Source organism: Pelodiscus sinensis, chromosome 2 (assembly GCF_052426305.1).
Source record: "Pelodiscus sinensis isolate ZL-2025 chromosome 2, ASM5242630v1, whole genome shotgun sequence".
Taxonomy (NCBI): Eukaryota; Metazoa; Chordata; order Testudines; family Trionychidae; genus Pelodiscus; species Pelodiscus sinensis.
The window spans coordinates 177281437-177292320 of record NC_143053.1 but is presented as its reverse complement, the minus strand read 5'-3'; the positions used below and the strand labels follow the sequence as shown (position 1 = coordinate 177292320).

The window sequence follows — 10884 nt, the reverse complement described above, 5'->3', positions numbered from 1 at the left end:
TTAAGAGTATCAGGTGCCCCAGATATTGAAATGAACTTCTGGAACATCTTTCCCAGCCCATGATCCAGGCGAATTTTCTCTTGATTTAGACTGCAAATGGCCAACCAACATGTACTGTTCAGATACCTTGTCTAGCTTATCTGAACTGAGGGCAATATCTTCTTGCATTGCTGTCAGTGAGTGTTCAGACAGTACTGGCGAGTTGTTGTCATAAGGGAAGACATCTCCACTTGAGGCTTTGTTGGAGTCTGTGGAAGAATGTCTCCTTCCCATAGAGTATGAACCTTCTGACTGCAGCATCTCAGGGCTTGTTGGCTGGGAAGCTTTCCTTCTCAGCAAATAGTCCACAACATCTGGGTCCATCTGTAATAAACTAATTAACACTTCATTTTGAAGGTTGGGGGAACCATGAAAAGGGTTTAATAGTTTTCAATCATCCTTTGTGCAATGGCAATGTTTGCAGTACTCTCCTCAGCTCGAGCTGAACTCTGAGTTCTTTGTCTGTAGACATTTGTTTGTGCAACAGGTTAGGCCCAAATATAGTGGCCAGGTTCAGTGATGTCATTTTGTTCCCAGTAATCTCCTAGCCATCTTTGTCTGTGCTGTCTTCTGCATGGCTAGCCACTGTAGAGAGGTACTGCCGGAGTCTGTGTAGGTTGTCACACTTTCAGGGAAGTAGAAGGTAAATAAGAAGCTGTAAGGTGCTTAGTTGTTCATCTGGCTCTAATAAGAGAGTGTTGATGAAGGTGGTGTAAAGTTCTTTGGTGAGAAGTGGATCTGGCATGTCTCATAGAAATTCCTTTAATAAAGCAGCAACATCTTGGATGCTGTGTTGTTCTTCTAGCACAACATCTACACCTCGGTCAAACTCTTCCCGTAACTGTCTTACTCTCTTTTTTGAGCTTCCAACTCTGAATATTCCCACTGTCTGAAGACCATGTTTTTCTAAATGCTGGCAGCAGCTATCTACAAGCCGAGAAAGTTGTCTGTAAATAGGGGTCAGACTTAGTTTCTTATCCCTTGTCTTTTCTTTCTTGCTTTGAACTTCTGCTGGCAAAAAGAGTTGTAGCGCTTCCAGCAGTTGGGAGTGATTGTCATGAAGATCTGTGATAGAGTCTACAGACATTGCGCCCCTTCTTCTGGCACATGGTGCTGGCTCTGGTGTGTTAGGGGAAGTGGATTCATTTGGAGTTTCCGAGGTCGAGCTAAGAGATGAGTTACTGCTCGAGAATTTTTTGTTCTGTCTTTTAATTCCAAATTGTAATAGAGAGGCTAAAAAGTCTGACACATCCTGCTCTTTTCTGTGAGAATCCTGCTTGAGTTTGTAGGCTCGGTCATTAGCAATCACTTGGGACATGGGCATTCCAAAAGACATGGGATACAAATTCTTTGTCTTTATTTTTTTCCTCCCCTAATGAGTCCTATTTCTTTCTTAAGGATTTTTTTTCCTCTTTTGTCCATCTTGTACCTCTCCCTTTCTGTGACACTTGCAAAAAAATTGACATAAAGGTAGGCCACTGGCTACTGCGCTAGTTGGTTTTCTTTTCTTGTGCTCTCCCTTCTATCTGTCTGTCTTTGGGAATAATAATCTGACAACCTAGGTCACAGTCTTGCTGCAACTGATAAAAAGCTACTTTCTGCAATCGGGCACGTTCCAACTCTGAAAAGCTTTGAAGGGGGAACTGACTTCAGCCGAACACTGTGCCCCGACATGCTGTTCCATGTGAAGTCACCCGCGTAATGAAGCGTTGGCTTCCTGTTAAACACCGAGTCTCCCATGGCTGTGGGTGGTCCCCCCCATCTGGCCTGTGGCTGGCCCTTGCTGCCCCTTCCCAGCGCCCCAGCAGCAGTACCCGGGAGCTGCAGCAAGTTCTGGCCACATTTCCGCCCCTGCTTGCGCCGCAGGACCCTAGCAGAGCAGGAGGAGCTGCTGTCCCAGCGCAGCTGCTGGAGGGGAGAGGGGGGTTAATTCCTTCTGCACTTGGGGCTGGCAAGAAAGCAGCTCCTCTGCCCCAGCCAGGCCTCCCCCTGATTTTCCCTGATTGGTCTGTCCTGGGAGGAAGAGATTTTCTCCTTATGAGGTGAGCTGTGGAAGCTGCTGACAAACTGCAAAGATCCCGGGAGAATCCACCGAAGAGAACCAAACCATTCATTTTAAATTTGAGCCCATAGCACTCTCTGTGCAGGGCTGTAAGGAAGTTTTGTAGAAGAGACTTCTCTTGGACATTGCCTTTTGAATCACCCTTAGAGGAAATCTTTACTGTCCAATCTCTGAGTCTTCTCCAATATGAGTATTGCCCCCACCCCATTGCAACCTGCCTGGCCCTGCCTCCTTATTTCCCAGCCCCACAGAACACCTTCTTCGAGTTCTTGGGAAGAAGATGATATTGTGGAGGTGTGGCTGTGAGATTATGTAGTGGGTGAGATGCACACACAAAGGGCCCTTTCCATAAGTGGATTTTGAGGGGGGCACAATTTGGCTCAGAGAGATTCAGGCTTTGCCCCTGGCAACATGTACACTAATGGGATAACATATGCTTAACTGTTGCAAGTAAGGGTGTAGCTACACTACCCAGCTTGTTAGAACTCTTTGCAGGTTTTCAGACCCTGGGTTTGTTAACCTAAGGGTTGAGTATTGACACTCATTTGTAACCCCAGGTTAGCAATGATTGTGTCCTGAGCCCCAACATAGGGATCCAGCATCAACACTGCATTATACAGGTCTGAGTCCAACCATCCCAGGACTGTGCTAGTCCTTTGTTCGTGATGCAGTGAGGGAAAACTTGACTCTCCATCACACTTGACTGTCCAGGGCACAAATAAAGTGGGTCTGTGGGATTGTGGAATATTTTTGGCATACACCCAGTACACAAACCCAGTGGTATCCTGTCTATACTACAAAACAAAAGGGCTGGAACGTTGGGTCCTGGCTTGACTGAGGCTTTCACCCTCCACTTTCCTGGGGTCCTGGAACCTTAATGCCATGTCTTGGTTTAATATAATTTGTGGTGTAGATAGTAAGGGAATTAGACTTGAGCCAGAGTTCAAACCCTGAACATGTGCTGCACTGTAGACATTTTTACATCCCAGATGTGGAGAAATTGGAAAGGGTACAGAGAAGAGCGACAAGAATGATTAAAGGTTTAGAGAACATGACCTATGAAGCCAGGCTTCATGAACTGGGCTTGTTTAGTTTGGAAAAAAGAAGATTAAGGGGGGACATGGTAGCGGTTTTCAAATATCTAAAAGGGTGTCACAAGGAGGAAGGCGAAAATTTGTTCCTCTTGGTTTCTGAGGACAGGACAAGGAGTAATGGGCTTAAAGTGCAGCAGGGGAGGTTTAGATTGGACATTAGGAAAAAATTCCTAACTGTCAGGGTGGTCAAATATTGGAATAAATTGCCAAGGGAGGTGGTGGAATCTCCCTCTCTGGAGATATTTAAGAACAGGTTAGATAGACATCTGTCAGGGATGGTGTAGGTGGAGCTTGGTCCTGCCTTGAGGGCGGGGGGCTGGACTCGATGACCTCTTGAGGTCCCTTCCAGTCCTATTATTCTATGATTCTATGATTCTATGATCCCAGCAGCCCGAGAGCTGCAAGCCTGAGTCAGCCAATATGGGCCAGTCAAGAGCATTTTATGACAGTGTAGACATAACCTCTGTGCCTAAATGCTTGCAGATTCAGGGCCTAAGTGATTTGACTAAGTTTATTCAACAGATCTGTGATGGAGGCAGGAAGAGATGCTGACTTTTCTAACTCCTTATTCCATGTCACAACTGAAGTACTACTCTGAAATTACAAATTTATTTTAAGAGCTCCAAATAATTCGGAGACACCCAAAATTCCTTGTTCTTTCAATAGTTGAAACTATTTTAATTCTGAACTTCATTTACCATTCAGTAGTATTTGAATCACATTTTATTTTCTTTCCAAAGTAAGGCTATTGCAGCTGATTATTACAGACAAGATTACCAGCTAACAAATGGAAACTGGACCTTTTATTTACTACACGTTGAATCTCTGAAATCAGGGCCTCTGGAAAAGCGGCTGATTTTCCGGAATAACTTGCCAGTGTAGACACAGCCCTTGTGTACACAGTTAGGTCAGCATGATGTGTATGTCTGTGAAATGCTACCATTTGGATCTGTTCATATTTTTCACCCACTTTGTAATCATGCAAATGACTATACCCAACGTAAGGTGATGGTGAATTGGGCCCTCTGTCACCACAGAATTTCTGGAACCTGGGACAAGAGTCCAAGTCAAAGAGTGAACCTATATCTCCTGTATGGCAATTGTTATGGACCCACATGGTTGGGTGTCACTCCTCAGCCTTTAAATAGTTCCTTGGAGTTCTTTCAGTGTGACAGACCTACAAAGGGCCCTGCTCTTCTTTTAGGGTTGGCCACGTGGTCACAATGCTTCAGAGACTAAGCCTCCAGCACTCCTGCTTCATACTGTGAGCTCTGCTCAGTGAGTCAATTGGGATACTCTTTTTTTCAGAGAATTTTTGCCTTCTTCCAATTTGATTGCCTCTCTGCCAGTATGTGTAGTGACACTAGGCAACCTTTTCATAAAAAAGTCGGGTTTATTAGCTAACTGGAACATATAATCAGGAAGTCCTTAGGTTAGCACAGAGAAGCAAAGTCAAAGACATAGACCATACTTCCCTGAGCCAAGATGCTATGAGACCATCTTGGTTTCCTCTCCCAGTCTCTCTCTCCCATTCCCAACTGAGTTTTTTTGTCTCTCTAGAAGCCAGCTCTTATCCTAGACACCTGTGTCTTCTCCATCCCTTGGCTTCCTCCTCTTGTGTTCTCATGTTCATCCACTGGAGCTTCCCATTTTTAGGTGTCAGTTGCCTGGTTGGGATTTCCAGTGGCTTTGCCTCCTCTATCAATATGAGTGGGTGTCAGCCAGGCCTTTAACTACTCATTCCTACCCAAACAGACAGATATATGACACAATTACCTCATGTTTCCAGCTCTGTGCCCAAAGCAGATTTTGAATCCTTTTGCATCCACTGGGTAGCAATTCCTAATTAGGTCAGTCCCTGCCATGCAAAGCGTTCATAAAAATATTACAGAAAATTCTCATGTCATCACACTCATGATGAGCCATACTTCTAGGCCACCCAGTTGGCCATAGTTTTTCATGCTTTAAAATAACTAATATGTCTAAACAAGACATATGCTAGAGCTAGATGAGTTTTTTTAATATTATGGGCCTGATCGAAAGCCCATTGAAGTCTATGAAAATACTCCTATTGACTCCAATATGAAGTCCTCTGTGGCTAAGTAACTTCCTATAGACTACCAATGATCCATGGACTAGAGTTTGGGAACCTTCACTGTTTGGTATTCACGATATTAGTTATTATATAATTCTGTCATTATGTACTAGATATTGTGGCTCCCTGTGCTAAGCAGGATAAGATGCCTTGGGCTTTGCAGATTGGCTTCCTGCTGGAGGAGAAATCCATGAGACAGACTCTGGGTAGATAAGCTTCAGAGGGGTAGCCGAGTTAGTCTGTACAGGATAAACTTAAAAAACAACAAATAGTCTGGTAGCACTTAAAAGACTAACAAAATATGTAGATGGTATCATGAGCTTTCGTCATCTGAAGAAGTGGGCTGTGCCCATGAAAGCTCATGATACCATCTACATATTTTGTTAGTCTTTAAAGTGCTACCAAGCAATTTGTTGTTTTTTAAGTTTTTTCTGGGTGTATGCTTAGTGTGACTTTATTTACACATAAGCACCACTTTTAGAACAGAAGTAGTTACAAAGAATACACAGGAATTATCTTTTCAGGCACTTAGCCGAAACAAGAACTCCTTTGCAATAATTGATTTTAGTTAGGTTAAGGCAGACAAATCTCTGTTGCTACTTTCCCTCAAAGATCTATCAGAAAAACAACATAACCCCCCCCCATCACCACCACCCAAAGTAACACAGCATTGTCTTCCAAGACTAAAAACTGGTCAGATGCTAAAAAACAAAAAGAACGTGTAAGAGCATGTGTAATAACCCCCAGCTGGTGATCCTAATAAAATAGACAACTTCAGATAGAGGTCTAACTGACATTGAGGTAGGCATTAGAGGGGTTGTATCAACAATGTCTGGTGTGATTTTTTTACTTGAGCAAACAATAGAGGACAAATTATTTTATAACTATTTGAAAGCAAATTTAGATTCAGCTGTTTGCTACATTTTTATGTTCACTTTCCATGAACTAATGTGATTATTCACCCTAAGAAAATATCAACATGCATATTAATTTGTAAAACAAAACAAAACACCCCCCCTACATTTGCAACCAGTACCTCATTGGCTGATCACCCAAAGAAGGAAACCAAAGCACTTCCCAGAGTACAGGCAGTCCCCGGGTTACGTACAAGATAGGGACTGTAGGTTTGTTCTTAAGTTGAATCTGTATGTAAGTCGGAACTGGCATCCAGATTCAGCCGCTGCTGAAACTGACCAGCGGCTGACTACAAGAAGCCCGAGGCAGAGTTGCTCTGCCCCGGGCTTCCTGAAATCAGCCGCTGATCAGTTTCAACAGGCTGAATCTGGATGCCAGTTCTTACATACAGATTAAATTTAAGAACCTCAGGCGTCCCCCAAGTAAGCTGCTGCTGAAACTGATCAGCGGCTGATTCCAGGAAGCCCGGGGCAGAGCAACTCTGCCTCGGGCTTCCTGTAGTCAGCCGCTGGTCAGTTTCAGTAGTGGCTGACTTGGGGACGCCTGGGGCAGAGCAGCTGGGGTGCTGCTGGGTTGGTCCAGTAGTGCCCAGAGCGGCGCTACGGGACCAATCGGCAGCGCCCCAGCTGCTCTACCCCAGGCGTCCGGAGAAAAGCCTGGTCTGCTGGGGGGGGGGGGGAAGGACACTAGCTGCGCCCCCCCCCCTCCCCAGCAGACCAGGGAGACATGGGCAGCAGACCGAGACGCACCGTGGTCCCACCGCCCGGGTCCTCCGTGGCTTTGCTCCGCGTCTCCCTGGTCTGCTGGTCTCCAGAAGACCAGCAGACCAGGGTGATGGGGAGCAAAGCCGCGGAGCATGCGGGCAGCGGAGACGCGGAGCAGCTTTTCTTGCCCCGGAGGACGTAGGCGGCGAGACCCTGGCGCATCTGGGCGTCCCGCCACTCCCATCCTCCAGGGCGAGAAAAACCCCGTTCGTAACTGCGGATCCGACATAAGTCGGATCTGCGTAACTCGGGGACTGCCTGTACTTGTGAACCATACCAGCAGAATGTCATACCACAGCATAAATTTTGAATTGTATTTTCGATTTGCAGTTGTTGCTTGATCTGCAGACCAAGAATTAATCACTGAAGAAATTTTGAATTATGAATAAATGCTAGAATTCCACAGCCTGTGGACAGCTATTGATAAGAGAAAAAGGTGAAATTAATCAAATAAATTATTCATTATGAATTATTCACCCAACTTTAATTATAACAGCATAGGTAGAAAAATAATTAGGTTCTGAACCGTGCTGAGCTGATCCCTCTGATAGATTGTATCTCACATGCACACACAACACATGGAAATGCATCATGAGCACACTTCCTAGGAAATAGTGCCTATTTTAATTATAGCTTCACATAAGACTGATGGGTTTGAAACCCCTTAATCTTATTTTAGTTCAGGCCACTAGATAAACAGGAGTGGTAGCAAATAGTTGTTTGACTTTTTCCTCCCTTCTTTAAAATGTTTTCTTTCTGCATTAGAGAGAGCACTAGACTATTGTGTAACTCAGGAGAAGAGTGTCAAGGAAAAACAAAACCAACCAACTAACTAACCAACCAAAAAAACAAAACAAAACAAAAAAACAAACACCCAATCCAAATCCTTTAAACCAAAAATCCATACTAAATACCTGCCAAAGACCTCCCATTTCACCAACTACAAAATCTCTCTCTCTCAAAAGCAGTTAGTTATATAAAAATAGTAGCCTATTTCTTTGCCAGCTGTCAAGGCCTCTGTTTCCTTTCTGAGAAGGCAGCATTTATGGATGTTCTTTGATTGACACCCTCCTCAATTCTAAGATGGAGCAGGGAGTGAAAGAAGAATGTAGCATTTCTCTGATGGATACTGAGACCCTAGCAAGAACGTTGCTTAGCAACCTCCATGGTGCTGCATTTTGGAAGAGTGGGGGAGAAAGCAGCATAACATACAAATTAAGGAGAATTTATTAGCTTGCTTTTTAAAAGGTAGCCAGAGTGGAGAACCACTGAGCAATTTTATCTCCAAGTTCCTTAACTGTCTGGTAGGACTGGATCTGGCAAACCTTATGAGATCCACGTGAGCAGTTCCATTGAAGTGGGACTATTCACACGAGCAAGGCATGCACAAGAGAGTAAACAAGATCTAGTCCTCTAGTTGTCACTTTTACCCCCCCCCCCATCTAAAACGGTAAATTCCTTTCCATGTGTTTGGTTCAAAGCAGTTCAGTACTGCATGGTTCTTACTTATATTAAAAAATTTTTGAAAATGAATGGTCCTGAATAGGGATGTTAAATATCATGTTAATTGAATAGTCGATTAATCTCATGAATTCTTATCGGTTACTTGACTATTCTATAGTCCCTAGAAGTGTGGCTGGCAGCCAGTGAACTTCAGTCCCTCTCCCTTGCCACTCCACGCTGCTGCCTCTTTATCAGAGGCAGCAGTGTGGTTTACCAGGAGGGAGCTGGTCCACAAGGGGAGCCAGTTTAAAAACCAGCTCCCCTCATGGATCTGTTGCCCCACACTGCTGCCTGTGATACAGATGCAGGAGCATGGGGTGGCAGCAGCCCTTGTCCGGGGTGGAGGGCTAAGCTCCTGGACCCAACACAAGCAGGAACTGTGCTGGGCTGCCTGCTCACCTGGCTCCCAATACACTTTAAATGCAGAGCTGCAGCAGGGATAGGTCCTGGACCCGGTGTGAGCTGGGCTGCTGGCCAGCCTACTAAAAAATGTACTGGTGTGGGGGAGGGAGTGTACGTAGCCTATAGCATTAACCTATAAGCTTTTGCTTATCGGTTAATCAACTACACTATTACATCCCAAGTCCTGTAGCACCTTAATAACTAACAATAAAATAGAGATAGTATCATGAGCTTTCGTGGGCACAACCGACTTCTTCAGAATTCATGTCATCAGAAGAAGTGGGTTGTGCCCGTATACTATCTATAGTTTATTTTTAGTCTCTAAAGTGCTACAGGACCACTTGTTTTTATGTTATTTTTTTTTAAGTTGCAGACTAACATGGCTACTTCTCTGAGACATATTACGTTTATTACCTATAGGTTCACATCCAAAACCAACTTCTAGTTACTGAAGGCATGTGAGGGCAGCACATCTCACAGCAAGGACTAGCAGTGCTTATGGTGCTGGGTTGTGGCAAGCCGAGGGTATGAACAGTGAAATGTCATAAACAGTGCTTGTTAGGCTGCTTCTGGAATTTTTTTGCTTCTTGTTGTTTTACTAGATTAACCACGTGAGGGCATTGTTCGGAATAAATGTCAGGTGGAAGTTATTGGTGGAGCAGTAACATAACAGAACTAACATTTATTTGTGTGTGTGATTGCAAGAGAAGGCTCTTTGATGATCTTGTTAAAATCCTACAAAGAAGTAGAAACACTATATTAAAGCATACGTGAATTAGTAACATATTCATGTAATCTGCCTGTGGCAACTTTTGTGGACAGCAAAGAACTAGATGGTCCTAAACACAGTGGAATGGCTATTGGAAATTTAAAATCCTTCATGTTTGGGGATTCATTCCAAGGGTGAGTGGCATCTACAAGTGGCACACTCTTGTATTCATCTTTGTCATAGGTCCCCTCTAACTCAATTTACTCGGCTGCAAAAATGCCCATCATTCAAATATAAATAGCCCAAGCTGCTAGCTTCCTCTGCAGTTAAGTTTTAAAGCAGAATGTGGCCTATATACAGTTAGTATAAAAGTACTGAAAAGTGAGGAGGACAAACAGGAAGGGTGATGGGGAAAGAGGAGGATTATGTGTATGTTACCACTGCCTTTGTGTCATTCAGGAATCCTGGCCCTTGGGTTAGGGCGAAACCACATCATATCCTATTAATAAAAATAAAATGATGACAAATAAAACATTCTTAGAAATATATTTACATTAGATTTTTTTTGTCCTCTGAATATATTACACTAGTGACTTTTGCACCATCCTAGCAAAATTTACACTAGAGGGAAATTGCTAGTCATTAATATACAATAAGATTTCTATTTCTTCCTCTTGAATATCAGGTCCCCAAATACCACATACCAGCCCACAGTATGCCAGTGACTCTGGGACTTTATAATGCTAGCAAATTGGAATGTACTCTTAGTGTTTTTTTCCTGGGTTATATGAAATCAATCAGCACTGCAGGAAAGGAAAAAAAAACCCAACATCACGTATTAGTCAACATCAAAGCATTACAAAACTCGGATTGCCACATGCTGAATACAAATGTGGCTAGAAGTGCTCAGATATTGCAATCAGATAGCTTTGAATGTCAAATGAAATTAGTTTGGGAATCTGCTAAACTCCTTGTCTTAAAGCACATTGGTACATAAATCCCCTTCTTTTACTTGATTAGTCCAAAAGGCTATAGGGTATATTATTATATAACAGAAAACATGACCAAAGTGTTAGTCATTAGCTTCATTGAATGCAAACTCCCCAGGGTTCTCATTTATTCTAATTCCATATCTTCTGAATGGAAAGCAAGTCATTGCACTTAATAAATAAAAATATACTTTATATCATTCACATTTGTTTATAAATAATTTTTTTCCAAAAAGATCCCTTGAGAAATTATCATCATCCCTACTAGTTTGCTCAAACTGAATGTGATAGCAAAATAAAAATATAGTTATT

The 10884-nt window shown here is 43.3% G+C and overlaps 1 pseudogene; it reads right to left on the bottom strand.

The window, feature by feature from the left end:
* On the bottom strand, positions 1 to 1779 carry LOC102462515 (rho GTPase-activating protein 6-like; annotated as a pseudogene).
* Between the last annotated feature and the right edge of the window lie 9105 nt (positions 1780 to 10884).